The 16,937-nt window shown below is 43.6% G+C and overlaps 1 protein-coding gene across 2 annotated transcripts in view; it reads right to left on the bottom strand.

The window, feature by feature from the left end:
* The window catches only part of LOC148831501 (neuroplastin-like), a 60,482-nt gene that overhangs the window by 30,793 nt on the left and 12,752 nt on the right, over positions 1 to 16,937 (bottom strand). The window lies entirely within an intron of this gene.

Below are 16,937 nucleotides of genomic sequence, written 5' to 3'. Positions count from 1 at the left end.
AAAGCAGAGGAAGGTCAACAGCCCCCAAAACCAGGGTGAGCATCTGTCTTCGGTCCAACTAGTCTGGACTCCTTCATGCAGTCTGGCAACTGACAGGACGGCCACAACCGTCTCGCACCACGTGTCCCACCGCAGTCAGAGCGCAGGGTATGGGGGCTCCCCCAGCAACTCTCCAGCCTGGCAACATCGTCTCCATCAGCAGCCCAGCGCAGACCAGCCTGCAGAACTAACCAGTACGCTTCCCCCCAGTTCACCGGAAGGCCTTCTGCAGCCGGAGATGTTTTCTGCCTCAGTGAGGGTGTTTTATTGATGCAGTTCAGAGGCCAATAAAGTGCACACTCTCAAAGCAGTCTTGACAGTTTACATTTCTGTCTCAGGAATGAGGACATGTAGGCTCTGACAAGTAATGTAGAATCAACCAAAAGCACAGACCTTAAAAACCATGAAGATCTGGTGAATAATAGACGATACAATGAGTCAATAAAAATGAAAATCTTTCTTCCTTTTAGTGTGAATTCTGCTTCTACAGAACAAGCTGAAATTCAGAGGACTGACTAAACCATTTCTCAAGTCAAAGCTCATGTTTTCTTCAATGGCAGTTAGTCGAGATGCACCGTGGATGTCAAGAATGCCTGTCACAAAAACACTTTGCGGCCTCATCTTTAGTATAAAAAACAAACCAGTAACACAACCCTTTTGTTATAAAATAAGGTCTGAATTACAACAAGTTGTGTAGACTACAGTACTGCAGCAAACTTGTAAACCATTGATACACTTTGACCTGATGGTTTAATGAATTCCCATAATGAAAACATTATTTGACAACAGTATAAAAGAGAATTCTGCTTAATAAAAAGCTTTGTTCAGAAAATCCTCTGCAACACACAAGATATCTGAACTATTCAATGATTTTATAAGGCAGTGATACTAAATGAGGGAATTGAAGATGTCAGAGATTGAGTAACGAATTCCACCTCATACACTTCAAAACAAAGTGAAAGTCTCTGTTACGGAATATTAATGAGGACCCTATGCAGAAAAATCAGGACGGACTCCAGAGGCGTAGTCGATTAAACAGGCCGAGGTCCGAAAGCCGAAGGAAAAAACAAACCGGTGCAAAAGTGCAGAATCAGAAGCAGAGCCGTGAGCCGTGAGGAAGCCGAGAGTCGAAGCCAGAGTGATAATCAAAGTACCAAAACAAAACCAGGAGACGAAATCTGAGAACAAACCAGGGTCAGAAAGCCAAAAACCAAGACGTAACTAATCGCAGGAAGACGGGGGTAGCTCTAGCCAGGAAAACCTCATACTGAGCACAGGTGAGAGTGTGAAGCAGCATTAAATAGGCTGGGGTAAAAGGCTGATTGGAAACCGTGCTGGAATGCGAGGTGGAATGACGAGCCCTCCGGAGGCGTGGTTTAACAGTCTCAGAACGTTATCTTTCAAGTGTGTTAGACACTAGTGTAACATCCACTGTAACTGCACCTCACGATTCTGTGTAGAAGCTTGACAGCAAATTTTAATACAGATTCCAGGCAGGCAGCCGTTGGAACGGTCATACCTTGACCTTATGCTTGCATTTTCTGGGTTTTGCCATTTCTACTTCAGCACAATGTGGCTGACCTTACAGGTCCTCATCCCTGGTACCTTACTCCCAACTACGCAAAACAATACAGCATTACATTGTCTTTCATAAACTGTCTAGGATGGTGATAAACTTTGACACATTAAGTATTAATTCAAAATCGTTCCTATTCAGATCATTTCTGGACATGATCTTGACCAAAGAAACAGTTCTTTCCTGCTTTCAGAGAAAGTCAGAGAAAGTGTCCATTCATTCCTCGTTCCAAGCCTTTGAAAAATGTGTAAATAGAAAAATAACAATAATTGCTTACACTTATATAGCACTTTTCTGGTGCTTTACAGGTAATGGGGTCTCCCCTCCACTCGCAGTGTGCAGCCCCACCTGGATGATGTGACGGCAGCCAGAGTGCGCCAGTACACTCCCCACAAGCCAGTGATCAGTGGGGAGGAGAGCAGAGTGATGAAGGTGTCCTGGCCATTTTGGCCACCGGTAGAGTCAGGACCTCGATTTTATGTCTCATCTGAAGGACAGCACCTATCTACAGTATAGTGTCCCCATCGCTACACTGGGGCATTAGGACCCACACGGACTGCAGAGTGAGCACCCCCACTGGTCCAACTAACGCCTTTTCCATGTTCTGCAAATGTTTTGTGTTCTCCAGTGAATAGCAGCTCCACCTGGGTGACAACAGAACAGGCAGAGGAGTGAGAAACTGGACCACCAGGTGCACTAAGGGGCCAGGTTGTGCAGGTGCAGAGTGCTAGCCAGGACACCAGGAGTAACACCACTACTCCGATGATCCTTAATCACCAAGAAGTCAGGACCTCAGTTTCACGCTCCTCGGAAGAACATCACAGCAGTCTTGTAATGGTCTTCATCAGCATTTCATTGCTATTTTTTAGGTTTTGCTAATGCAAGCCTTTTAAATAGATTCAACGGGACTTGACTTGCCTGCCCTACTAAAGCTTTGCAGCCAAACAGATAGTTTGCATGAAAACCGAAGAAAACAAGAAGCACTCTTAAATTTGGATTTTACACAAAGACGTACAAATACTCCAAGGGCCAGGACCATCTGCTGCACTGTCCCTCGATGCACCAAGCTCTGCGGGAAATCCACCTACAGGCACCGCCTTCTCTTCCCAATTCGCTAAATATATGAATCCCCCAGCAATGAGAGCCAAGCAGCAAGGACAAAGGATAATCTGTCAGAAAGATTAATTTGTTGTCATTTTTCCAGATCCTCATCAATCACGGCTTAAATAAAAGTTGACACAACTGATGGCAACATACCAGGGGACAAAACAAATACCGGCCTTTGTTGACACCACTGCCAAAATTCAGTAGATAATGTCTCAATGTCTCCTGTACAGTAAAAACCTACGACACTAATATTCAGTTTACCATGGATTAGAGTGGTGGTTTCTCACAGTACAAAGCCTACAAAAACAGGGCACAAACAAAATCACTGATGATAAAAGCTACTGTATACTTCTTAACCACACACTATTGTCTGCTCTAACACCCAGGACAGACGCCTGAAAAGCCCATGCAAAGATAAAGGAAACTAGACTATACACTCCCCAAAAAGAACTAAAATGGAAAGCAGCTTGGAAAAAAATGACATTGAACCAAGGTTTTCAGTCCCTCAAGAAATTTTGATCCAGAGGTTAAAGAAATTCATTTTGTTGGCCTAGAAAAGTTAAATTTAGATATGGGAATCAGATGATCTATAGCAATGGCTGCAAGCACATTCATCATGGGAAGAGTGTTGTGAGCCCACACAGACTCTCTCTCCCCATAGGAGCACAACTGCGGGCAGGCTGGTGCTCAGGTGGGCACCACCACGTCAGTGACACCCGTACCTGCCGAGCTAGAGTTACTGTACATCAGCCCAGTCCAGGGTCAGCTTTCTGAGCACTAGGAAATGTGAAATAAAAGGGGGGCGCAGTGCTCCGTCAGTAAAAGAACACCTTCAAACCCAACACTGCTAGTAATATTTATATATATTATTTAGATAAAACAATATTCAGGGTTTCACCTACTTTTTTAGCCATGGTAGAGCTGTTAGACACATCTTTACAAAATCCACACTGCCTGGGGATGAACAAAACTGATGTAAAAGGCTTCAGACACTTGTTTTCAAATTCAGTACTTACATAGAACTCCTGACATGAAACTGCCACACCAGCTGAAAAAGGGTAAACGACTGGGAGGCCAGACTGAACAAGCCCAGAGTGGAGTTTAACCTGGACCCTGGGGTTAACGCCCAGCACAACAATTCAGCAACCACATTAAGTCCTCATCTGAAAGAAGCGTTATACTCATGACAGGGTGATCAAATCAAGTGACAGGACGAACTGTAACCATTCAAAACATAACTGCCAAACACAATACTTATCTGCACTTTGATAGATACTTCAGGTATAACTCAAAGGCTTGATTATTCCTCTACGAATTAAAATCATCTCAATAAAATCTGCTTTCATGTCAGAGGATTCTAACATCCGTGGGTGCCGGATCACCAAGGTCTCTGTCTGGGGGATGAAAAAGATTTATGAGTAAATTTATTTAGCAATCAATTCCAAGCTCTGCAGCACTGCAGCGACCTCTCAGACAGCAAATCGGTGTCTTTCTGCGGCCGTGAGTTCACTTCCTCCCAGCCAGGCTCCCACACACCTCTCGGACGTAAACATGGGGGAACAATTATCGCCAATTCTGGGTTCACACTAAAACAATAATTGAACATTCCTGGTGGCATCAAAACATCATGTTTCCCTACAGGTTTTACATGAAGCTAAAAAACTGAGTACAAGTGTTCTGCAGCTACCTCCCTGACATTTAGAGAAAAGGGGCAGTCAGAAAAGTGTCTGTGTGAGCAGAGATCCTAATTACTGAAGCCTCACTGAGCTAAGGTCACACCATCTTCCCCTGGGGGGATTTCATCTATATGCACAGTTTTGTTTCAACTGGACGGGCGTGCACCGTACTGGAGTCTCCAATCAGATCCACAGGCATGAGAAGTAACAGAGGTAAGCACAGCACACAACACACTTGCAGCACACAACATGGCACAGCCTCAGTGTGTTGGTTTGGTGCTTTATTGAGAGGCCAAGGGACAGAAATAAACACCCCTTGGAAGTGTGTTAAATATTAATGCCCCGCACACTTCAGCTCCCTGGTAGCTCGTTAGTCATTCTGAGGTAAAGTTTCCCAGAAGAAGAAAGCAAATACAATTTCCTGAAGTCTGTCTTAGGAGTCAGAGAAAGCCAGCAGTTAAGCATCAGGGAGGCTGGCTGCTGGCTCTCTGGGTGCACCCGGAGCAAATCACTGGAGATTCGTGTCCTTCAGAGCGGACGTGAAACTGACAGGCTGCCAGACGCACTATATGCACTGTGGAAGGAGTCCCAGTACCAGAGCTCGCACTCTGAAACATGTAATCAAGTGGTATCTAATCGAGTGGACACTTAAAAAAACAGACACTTTTGGAAGATCGTGATATTTTAGCAATAAAATTGCTTTTCCCCCAAGGTTCATTTGAAAATGACATGGACTGAAAGAAGTAGATTGCTTTTGGACAGTGAGCTCTTAACTCTCAACTAGCGCACGCTGACATTTCCCCACCTGCAAGCTCATTCTGGGACGGTGGATTAACATGATCGTATCTGCAACTAAGTAAAAGGAGAAGGACACCGATATGGAGATGGACCGCAGTCCATATTTAATGAGAAACGGGATCTCTGCTAATTAAGTTTCAGAAAGACTCCAGTGAAACCTTTCTCTGACATGTTCCACTTCAGCGCCCTGACAGCTGATGGACTAGAACAAGGAGTGCTCTTGATTTGCAGTATCTCTTATTTTACAACACTGTGGGCTAACTTCTGTTTGGCATCTAATGGAATCAAAGAGCTCTTTCACAGTTCACTTGAGTCATCATGTTGTCCAAAAGTCTTTAACAGTCTGCATTTATTCTTTTCACACAAAGTGCTTCCTTCTTTATGCAGAAACAATATAGCAATCTTTCTCTGAAACTGAAAACATTTTAACATAACATCAAATAGTGATATATCCATATTTTATACTGTAGCACCAAAACACCATTTAACTTAATGAAACTAGATTTAAAAAGAAGCACAAATTAACTCAATGGCAAGGAATGCCTGACAATGAGTTGTTATCATTGGAAAAACTAGTGGACCATTTAACTAAATTTGTGATGTTCAGATAATACCCGATTAACTATATTTAAGAACTTTTCACACAGATTTATTAGCTGTGATTAATTAAAAGTAATATTAAATAAAAAATAATGGAGGCTAATTATTGCTATGAAAGTTATTTATATATAACCACACTAACTACAAATTGAAATTTCTGAGGAAGAAAATAAAACAGTTTATTGGAACCCAAAATTATAGTTAACTCAATAACCTCACAATACCTTTCAAAAGTACACTACATATCCCATTAAACTAACTTATAATTTACTCAATAAGGTCATTAAGAGTTTTACACTACTGCTGTAAATGTTTTAAAACCTGTTTTGGAATAACACTGGTAATGAGTACAGGGATCCAAGCACTGGAGTAATGTGTCCCTATGTATGAGTGCTATGGGGTAGTAAGATGTTCAGCTGCTGCATTTTGAGTAAATTGGACTTACATTTACATTTAGGCAAAGCAACTAATAAAGTATTAAATAAAGTAATAATAAATTACTATTTATAATTACTATAAAGTAATAAAGTAAAGTAACTAATATAGTATTCCAGGAAGGAAGGTTTTTTTTCTTAATAATGGCTTTATGTTGGCAATGTTATCTCGGATGACTGAAAATAACTCTATTCATGTTCTTATGTAATAAAGTATAAAGACTACAAAGACATCTCATCTTCTTGATTTCACTAAATATAGCCATGCACAGCATGTAGATGAGGTGGTAGCTGAGAAGAAAGACAGAAGCTCATTAATTGAAAGTCATCACACTATGTAGATAAACTCCCAGCCCACAGGCTAGGGCAGTGATGTAATTAACAGATGTCAGAGTTAGCTTGAGCAAAATAATGACTTTAGAAAGTGAATTTTTCATTACAGTAACATCTGACTGTTGGAAAATGTTGACAAGGAGCAAGCGCTGTCATGTTTAAGGACAGTGATCACCAGTCCTGGTCCAAAGAGTTTTCTGGCTGGGCACCTGGTCAGATGGCATCATCTTAGGGACACTAGGGTTCATCTGAAGCTTACCAGATGAAATTCCTTTCATTTTGGATAACACTACAATAAAATTGAAAATAAGTCATATGTTATGCTGCCATTTGTGAAAAACAAAGCTTATTTTCAAAAATATATTTTTTCACTGCATTCTCCTTTCTGAAAGGGCATAACATTTTCTGTTATTCATGTTTTTCTCGCAGTGATCAGTTGCTAAGGAAACCTTGTGAGAAAAGGTATCAACATATACCGTACCACTGTGAAATGTTAATAAACCATAAAGGCCAGTGTTTCTAAATATATCACAGCTTAGGGTAAAATCTGTATCTTAATAGAATGAGAAAGAGAAATGTAGTGTACAGTATTTCTATAGCATGTATCACAGGAACCAAACATTTTTGTCCTATTTAATAACCTTTCTTTTGAAAAATACAGAACTACAAAGAGCTGCTTTTATAACTCAAAAGGAGGATGGAAAATATTCTGACATATTTATTCTTAATATGTTTTCAAAATAAAAGGAAAGAAATTACATCTAAAAATGTAACTGTTGTATTTCTAATAAAATATTTCTCATTCTTCGTGTAAAGAATGACACTGAAATCCATTGCTAAGGCTATGGGGATTGCACTTCCTGTTATTAATCAGGTTTCGAAAACATAAAAAAATCTCTAGACCCCATCTTCTTCTCCAGGTAGCGACACCGGAAAAAAGGAGTCAAATCTCTTATTCGGTGGATTTTACTTTCAAAGTAGCTGGATTCAGAATTCTCAAAATCCGCTTTAAATATCTTAAACATGTTCCTATTTAGCTCATTTCTTTTGTTGCATAATGAGTTTAATAAAAAAGGACCACAAAGCTTTCCACCAGACTGAAAGAGAACCATTTTCCAATTTCACACACTGTCCTGAAGCTGCTCTCACCAGGTGCATGACAGTAAAAGGTTCAGGCCTTTTGGAGACGGGGGTTAGTGGGAACGAAGAGACTGCTGCTTCCCCAAGACATACTGGCCAAATCAGACTTGGCCCTTAATCTCACTGACACTGCTCACTTGTGGCTCTAACCAGAGGTTTCAACCAGTATTCATCAGGAAAAAGTGTTTTGTGTTTTTGATAAAGAAAGAGAAGCCAAAGAGAAACTGCAGTTCACATTCGGTTATCTAGGACATGGCTGTATCACTGCCCTTCAGAGCACTGGCTCCTTAATCCATTTAGTGCCTGATCACCCTAAAGCAGATATTTAAAGATTATTACCTCGCCCTGACATGAAACGCCGATGGGAACAGAACACAACTGTCGCCCTGTTACAAGTCAGCCGTGGCTGTGAACAAGGCGAGAGGTCAGTGCAACTACACGAGACACCCTGCTAGGCCAAGCACAAGGAAGCAAGTGAAAAACGCTGAGCAATGCAGGCAGCAGCCGCAGCGATTGTTGCGCCGGGGCTGAAATGCAGCGTGACTCAGCCACTGGAGACTGCTGGGAAATCCCTCTTCCCCCTGCGGGGGCAAGTCTCTGGTACAGATCCCGAAGATCATCACGCATAAAGCCTTAACGCCCAGATCAAAAAAGACAAGGAGCGTCACAATTCAGCATGGTTCAAGTATCGCTTACTGCACATAGACACAGCAGAGCTCATGGGGCGCAAGGCTGTGTCTGCAGTGGAGGAGAGTGCTGGCAGAAGCTCCAGCTGCGCTGCTCCACAGGCCTGCGCGGCCCTCCTCTGGGGTGGGGCGGGAACAGGGCTTGACCGTCCACTGCGCTTCTGGAACCTGTGTGCTGATCCATGCCATTATTATGAGCTATTATTCATGTTCATGATTCACTTCCAGCCATGTGCTCATCCATCCATTGTCAAATCCATCTGTTTGTGCCAGTGCAGGGCTGACAGGCAGGACTCACCCTGTACGGGACGCCATGACACGTGCTCAAACACAGACAGCCACACTCTCACACCGGGGCCAATTAACCCACCAGTCGCTCTTTGAACTGTGAGAGGAAACCGGAGCGCCCGGAGGACACCCACACGAACACAAGGAGACCATACGGACTCCACACAGACGGCACCCCAGGAACTGAACCCAGGGCCTCAGCGCTGTGAGGCAGCAATGCCATTTGCCTGTGTTTTTGCTAAAGATTGTTCAAACGTTCTTACTATGTTGCTCAGAAGGATCTAATCCAGGCTGATCGGATTTGTTAAGCATTTCAAGGATTTTCCACAGACCGCCATTCTGAAAATCAATTTCCAAGTACCATATCAGCCAGACTCTTTTGTGTTTAATTGTGCCATTTGTCTGATTATCATTCTCATTCCTACTAATTTGTGCCCTGCACATAAGATTCACAGAAGATTCAGACATGCCCACAGGTGATCTCTGTGGTAAAATACTCCACACAGTAAAGCTCTTTACTATGCACACAGTTTACGTGCTCTGGAATCACCATAACTACTTGTGAATATTTTAAAAATGAAACTAAAGTATGGGTCATACTAACTGATATTATGGATACCAAATTGAAAATGAAAAAATATTTTTTAAAAGTGGGTTAATACCCTTTATATCTGAATGCCTGGCCGCTGTAAGAGCACACTTCATAGACTGAAGAGCACAAACTCAATTTGTCATCTTCACGAAAAAGATGACAACAAACCCGCAAGTCTGATTGACCTGACCAGCCTTTGGGTCATGAAACATGAAGCCAGGGCAGGAAAAACAGATCCAGCAAATTAGCAAGAGCAAGAACCAATGTGCAGTGATGGAATGGTGGGGTGGGGGGCTGGAAACAAACAGGATGAGGATTGGAGGCCGAAGGTCCAGGGTACGAACAGTTGTGGCTGAATACTTAGACAGCCTCCATAAAGACTACATTACATAGTGGCATCCCTCGCAGGCGGTTAGACCCCCCAGCAGCCATGAAGACAAGGAGGCAAGCCCACGGCCCCAATACTGGACACGCTGCCACTGAAAGGGAACAGCTTGTTCAGCTCCCAGCGCCCAGGGGATTCATCTTGTCAAAGCCCCCATCCAGACTGAAGGAAGAGAGCGGTTTAGACCCACCCAAGATACACTGACAGTCACTGGTCATGTCAATACAGACACACACACACAAATCTGAGCAGAACAAGCTTCACAAACAGACATTTTATAGGACCTGAATTTTTTACTATTTAAAAAGACATTTATATGTTCAGATGGGTAGCTGCGTCAGCATGCGCAGGCTGCAAAGGAACAAGTAATAGGTTTATTCCATGCTGAAAAAAAGAAGAAAGAGAACACAATGTTTCAGCCATGGAGCCTTCTTCAGGTGTCACCTGAAGAAGGCTCCATGGCCGAAACGTTGTGTTTCCATTTATATTACATGCAATCTTAAGTGCTCAGCCAATTCATTTAAAATGCAAAGTCAGTTATCAACAGTGCCCTTCCACTTCACAGTGGAGCTGTCTTGTGGCTCGCTGGGTGCAGCAGTAAGATAATTGCTCTGCTGGACCACAGTGCACAAATCCAGTCACTGATCCCATCACCCTCCCAGCCTTTCTACCTTGCATTACAGCTTGTGAGACAACCACAAGTCCCTGGTGTTTCATATCACCAGATGAATCTCCACTATAACAACATCCCATTTGCAAACAAACTAATATAGTATGCTGGCCTTGTATGTGTTTTTTTGAAGAATTCCCCATTTAATTCTCCATTTTCTCTGTAATTGATTGCTGTTGGGCCTTAAGTGATCATCCAGTTAGGCTCAGTTCAATGTGCTAATTGCATTAAAACACTGAAACAAATCAGCCAGGAGATTAAATGGTTATAGTCCAAAAAGATTACATCTCCATATTTCTATGCTGTAGACATTAAAGTGATCACATTTCATCCATTTTCAGTTTCCTTGAAATACAGATTGTTCCCAGACCATGTTCAACAGTGCCATAGTGAGTCACAGTGACTACAAGGGAAAACTATGACAGCTCAAATGAAACGTAAGGAATTAAAAAAGAGACAGCAGTATTAACTTCTGTTTTAACGTACTTGTGGATGAAAGAAAAAATCATAATATTTTTAACAAACCCCTTTGATTTTGGTCTTAGCCACAGCTATGCCTGTTAATCTATCCAAAGTTTCGCACTCGGAATATTCCAGGCCTCCTGATTTGGGTATGAAAAGCTTAATGTTAATACCATGGGCACAGGAGTGTCTGCCATCACTTCACACAGTGCTGCCATATGTTTGAACTGCTAAAGGCTGTTCTGCTCTCCTGTTTTGCTGCATTCCACTGATTCTACGTTATGCAACACCCAAGATAGATAAACATGTTCCTGACATGTAAAAATAACTTACAGTAAAAAAAAAGCAAGCAAATAAAAGACTGAAATAAAACTACTTATTATAAACAAAAGGTTAAACAACATTCCTGCAAACTCTGAATTGAATATGCACGTGCAGCACTGTTACAGAGTACCACCTTTCGACATTACCAACAGACATAATTACTTACTCCAGTACTGTATTACTTAACTGAAAAAACTGCTCAAGTGCTTTTAAAATATTATGATAATATTGAACAGTAGATAATGATTTTTCTACAGAAATTCCAAGTGATACATGAAAATCGTAAATTAATACTGGGTACATTTTAGATTCCACTGAATAAATATGCAACAAAAGGTCACATAAGAAGACTGAAAACTACTTCACTAATACCATAATATTAGGAACCCCCACTGAACAACATGCTAGGGCTAAACACAACAAAACTATATTAACAGCATCAAAGTACAAAATATAGCACTTTTATATAAAACAGCTTTCAACACGTACTCCACAGGGTTAATGTGAGACTCTGAACTCAGTGGTCTCATATGCAACAGTAACTATAAAGGCCACTAAGCTGATGTAAGAATCCAATGCTGTTTCATTTCCATGGTTTCACACATCAGCGCTTTGCTTCCTTTTGTCTCCTGGCCCTCACCTGTCCTCTCCTCACACTCCTGCTCCTCCTCACTCTCCTGCTCCTCCTCTCTCTCCTGCTCCTCCTCACCCTCCTGCTCCTCCTCACTCTCCTGCTCCTCCTCTCTCTCCTCATGCTCCTCCTCCCTCTCCTGCTCCTCCTCACTCTCCTCCCTCTCCTGCTCCTCCTCCCTCTCCTCCCTCTCCTCCCCCTCCTCACTCGCTGTCCTCCTAGGCTGCTCGCTGGCCTTCCTCCGCACCCACAAACCCCAGAGCAGAGACCTTCGACTGGCTGGTTGCTGTAATTGTTTTGACACTGTATTAAACTGCATAATGCTGAATTCTCTACATTTTTCACTTTGCACTAAAATAAAGTTTACAGTTCAGCGACTGCTACGAAAGTAAGTAAGCCGGGAACCTGGAAGGCATTATAACATTCAGGGCATTATGGCAACTGTATGACATGGTTCTCGTGATTCGCACCCCTGCCCGGGCTGTGGAGACGTTCCTCCCCCACCAGTCAGCAGACGTCCACATCTCACCTGAAGAGCTTTACAGCTGGCCTGACAGGGAGGCTCTCAGGATTAAAGGCCCAGGGTGGCGGATTCAATTAGCAGGTTTTCACTCGGGAACTGAACTTAAATAGCCTTCTATCGGTTTATAAATAGACATCTGAATTTACTGCGTTATGGCTCAGGCTGTAATGAGGGATGGGGATGTCAACAGGACTGAATCGGAATTGTTAGGGAAATTCAGGGCTTGCAGAGGAGTGAGTCAGCATGTCTTGGGGGGGACGAGTGAGTTAAACAAGCAGGCAGACAAGATAAGGGTTCTGCAGCAGATGAGTGCTATAAACCACCAGGATGAGACAATACATTTCATCTGCTTTCTCTAGAAACACTAATAGCACTTGTGCTGAAGGGGTGTTCTGTTTTCCTTTGACTTGGCTGAGGAACTATAATAAACATTGAAAATGATCAGGTAATACAGGAAACTTTAATACTGTTTATTAATACAGTCAGAATACAGAAGAAATGTATTGCCCTCATTTTCATGATAAATAGGTTATAGAGCCAGTGAGGTAATAACTTTCAGTAAAACTGTGAGTGAAGCAATTGAAGATGAATCTTCAGAACAACGGTTGGGCACAGCTTTTGAAAAAATGGGGCCGTGGAGAGAAATTGTGACATATGTATAAGAATTCTTCTCTGCATTTAGGAAGAATCAAAAACGCTAAGATATTGGTGAAGTGGATGAATGGATATCTTAGTGGAAAAAGTGTCTGATCAAGATGCAGCATGAATGATTAAGAATGCAGTTTGGACAAAAACACACAGTGGTTTTTCAGCAGGACAGAAAAGATAGTGGGGATGGTCACGTACATTAAACACTGTGAAATAATATGTAACGAAAAGGAAACTGCCGATATATTAAAAACTCCTTTGCCGATATATTTACTGATGGAGAAGCCAAGAAAACACCCTACAGACAAATAACGTACAAGTATGCACAGAAAACAGAACAATAATCCTAACTGGCACAATGATTAAATAAGTCACCAGGCCAAGGATATGCCTCAGGATCTGTAAAGACTTCAATGAGATGATTTATAAACCAGTAATATTCTGGGAGACTGGAAGACCATAATACTTAATACCAGTTTCCAAAAAAGGAGGAACTGACATATCTAGGAAGTTATGGGGCATTCAGTTCAACATGCATATCAAGATAAATGCTATAGACCACCATTAGGGACAGATCTGAATCCTATATTTCAACAAAGCTATTACTAGGAATAAACAGGATGGGATGTGTAAAGGGAGGCCGTCTTAACAAATATTCAAGATTGTTTCAAGGCTGATTAATCAAAGATTAATAAATGTACAGTAGCTCCTTGGACATTCTATTTGCATTCTCAGAAAATAATATAGTATCTGCCAGCAGCTACAGTATATCGCCCTGCAGCTCTCATCTGGCTACCCACTGAAGCTAAGCAGGGTTGAGCCTGGTCAGCACCTGTGTTAGTGGTGTTAGTGGGACCAGTGGGGGGCTCACACCCTGCGGTCTGTGTTGGTCCTAATACCCCGGTTTACTGGCGGGGACACTATACTGCAGTGGGTGCCGTCTTTCAGATGAGATGTTAAACCGAGGTCCTGGCTCTCAGTGGTCATTAAAGATCCCTGGGCGTCTCGATAAGAGCAGGGAGTTATCCGAGTGTTCGGGCCAAATTTCCCCCCTCAGTCTTTACCATGGCCTCAAATTGCCCCCGTTTATGATCGGCTTGCGCTTGCCCTGCGATGGACTGGTGCCCCGTCTAGGGTGTACCAGCCCCTGCGACACCGTATGGTATAAAGCGGTTTGGAAAATGACATGACAATAAATAGTATCACATATACTTATATAGCGCTTTTCTGGACACTCCACTCAAACCACTTTACAGGTAATGGGAACTCCCCTCCACCCCCACCAGTGTGCAGCCCCACCTGGATGATGCACCAGTACGCTCCCCACACACCAGCTCTCAGTGGGCAGGAGAGCAGAGTGATGAAGCCAGTTCAGAGATGGGGATTATGAAGAGGCCATGATTGGTAAAAGCCAGAGGGAAATTAGGCCAGGACACCAGGGTTAACTCCCCTACCCTTTTTGAAAAAAAAAAACTCTGTGATTTTTAATGGCCACGCAAGGTCAGGACCTCGGTTTTATATCTCATCCTTTTCAAAAGAAAACTTGTGACAAGGCCTTGACTCAGCCTTGACAGTGAGGGAATTAATAGTGCTCCGACTGGAATGGTCTCCAGCAGAATGAGGAGAACTGATGTCCCAGGGGACCTGGGCTGCTGCTCATCCTTAAATACAGAGATGATGCACAACAGCAGGAGGTAATTAGTCAAATTTGCTGAGGGTAAAAAGCTTTCTCACTCTCAGAACCTAGTCAGTGCTAACGATGTGCTGATTAGACAACAGCTGGAGTAGCGCAGAAACATCTAGGCTCCACTCTACACAGACAGGCAGGCCCTCAGCAGGAGACAGAGCTGCCCAGTGCTGAAACATCAGGTTCCTGCTCTGCTTTTATTATTATTAATAATGCTTAAACTTTTCTGGACACTCCACTCAAAGCACTTTACAGGTCATGGGGATCCCCTCCACCACCCCTCTGTGCAGCCCCACCTGCATGATGCGACGGCAGCCATAGTGCGCCAGAACGCTCACCACACATCAGCTATTAGAGAGTGAGAAGAGAGTGATGACGCCAGTTCAGACATGGGGATAATTAGGAGGCCATGATTGGTAAAGGCCAATGGGAAATTTGGCCCGGACGCCAGGGTTACACCCCTACTCTTTTCAGGAAACACCCTGGGATTTTTAATGACCACAGAGAGTCAAGATCATCTGAAGGACAGCACCTTTTTACAGTATAGTGTCCCCATCACTATACTGGGGCATTAGGACCCACATGGACCGCAGGGTGAGCGCCCCCTGCTAGCCCCACTAACACCTCTTCCAGCAGCAACTTAGTTTTTCCCCAGGAGGTCTCCCATCCAGGTACTGACCAGGCTCACACCTGCTTAACTTCAGTGGGCTGCCAGTTGTGAGTTGCAGGGTGATGTGGCTGCTTGTATTTAATTAGCTAGAGGGGCTGGAGTGGTGCTCCCCTGAGCTGCCTGACTGGCTGTGACTGATCAGAGGGTAGACAGCGACCGCGCTCCCTCTGCGCAGGTCATCAGGGTACAGCTCTCAGCCTGGAAAGCAGATCAGATCACTCTACAGCTTCAGCTCCATGAAGGACAGTGGAGTCAAAGGCCAGCCTCCACCCTGATGTATTTGAATTTTTTTATTTTGTTTCTATAAGATAATGAGCCCTTTTAACATGATTTATTTTGCAGCATAAATCACTTTGCCCTTAACAGGTAAATTACTTGTCATTTTATATTTTATAACAAATTTTATTTGGTTGCACTTCCAGTTTGTAATTGCCACATATTTCTCTCCGTTGCCTCAGTGCAATGACTCCTACACAACACAGGGGGAATGAGCATGGGCCGTCTCCTCTGTCCCGCCCACCCATCTGTTGATAGGCTGCAAGCTCCACAGAGCCTGACAGAAGCATCAGCTCCTATTGGGCAAGCAGCGTCTCCGTCACTGATGTCACTGAAAGGAACCAGGAGTTGTTTCTAAGGGAGGACCCTGGCAGACCAATGCCCATCCGGCCCCAGAGGCACTCTGTAAAGTGTGCACAACCCCATGAGGAATCCCAAGAACAGTCAGCAGATGACTGGACCTGGGTCCAAACCTAGAATATCCAGAGCCACCTACATTCATTTTCTTTCAAATAAAAATAGATTTTTACCAGCAATACACATCCTCCCGCTCCATCCTGATGCCAACCAATCCTCTCATGCTGCCAGAAATACTAAATACAATCTCCATACCTTCAAACCACTCTGCATGAGTGCAAATGGCTGAAAAGCGCTATGACGTTCTCTAAGTTGCACTTTTTACTCCCCTGGCTCCGTTCATGCATCCATCCCAGTGCTCCACAGATGACCAGCTACTGCAGAAAACTACAGCATCAAGGGATTCCTAGATGGCTCCATGAACACAGTCTGAGTCCTGTGGTCCCCGATGTCAGAGATTTGAACCAGCCCAGTCACCAGGCAGCTAAGGCAGGAGTTCCCCAAGCGGTCGTGACGTGAGCCAAAGATCTCTCGGCTGGCCACGTTCCTGTAGGGCACTGTGGGATCTCCCAGCATGGGGACTGAGCACTGGCCCCAGCAGGCTGGTGTACCTGCGACCTGCACCACACCAGGGTCATACTAGCCGCGCAGTACAGGGGCTAAAAGTCATGTTGATCATCAAATCGGTGCTTGTATACTGGGAAGGTATAAAAGTAGAAAACAAAGAAAAACATTTCCACTAACGGCTACACAAGAGGTCTGTGAGGTCCTAGGGGCTTGTCAACCCACATCACAAGCCTCCTGCGCAAGCATTCAACACAGACAGCTCCCCGGCTGGAGACAGTGACAAGCCCGCACGCAAGCCACAGGAAAAAGGGGCAAGTCCCAGCCTGAGCTGGGAAGCTGCTGATGAGGGGTGCGGTGTCAATTAATCAGCTAAATGTGGAATAAAAATAATTTGCTTGTTGCCAATAGCAAGCGTAGCCACCCTCTGCTTTAAACACGGCACAGACGTCATCCTCTGTGCTTGGCATG

This window comes from Atractosteus spatula, chromosome 7, assembly GCF_055471065.1.
Source record: "Atractosteus spatula isolate fAtrSpa1 chromosome 7, fAtrSpa1.hap1, whole genome shotgun sequence".
Lineage (NCBI taxonomy): Eukaryota > Metazoa > Chordata > Actinopteri > Semionotiformes > Lepisosteidae > Atractosteus > Atractosteus spatula.
The sequence above is the reverse complement of the archived record's forward strand: the minus strand, read 5'-3'. Positions and strand labels throughout refer to the sequence as shown.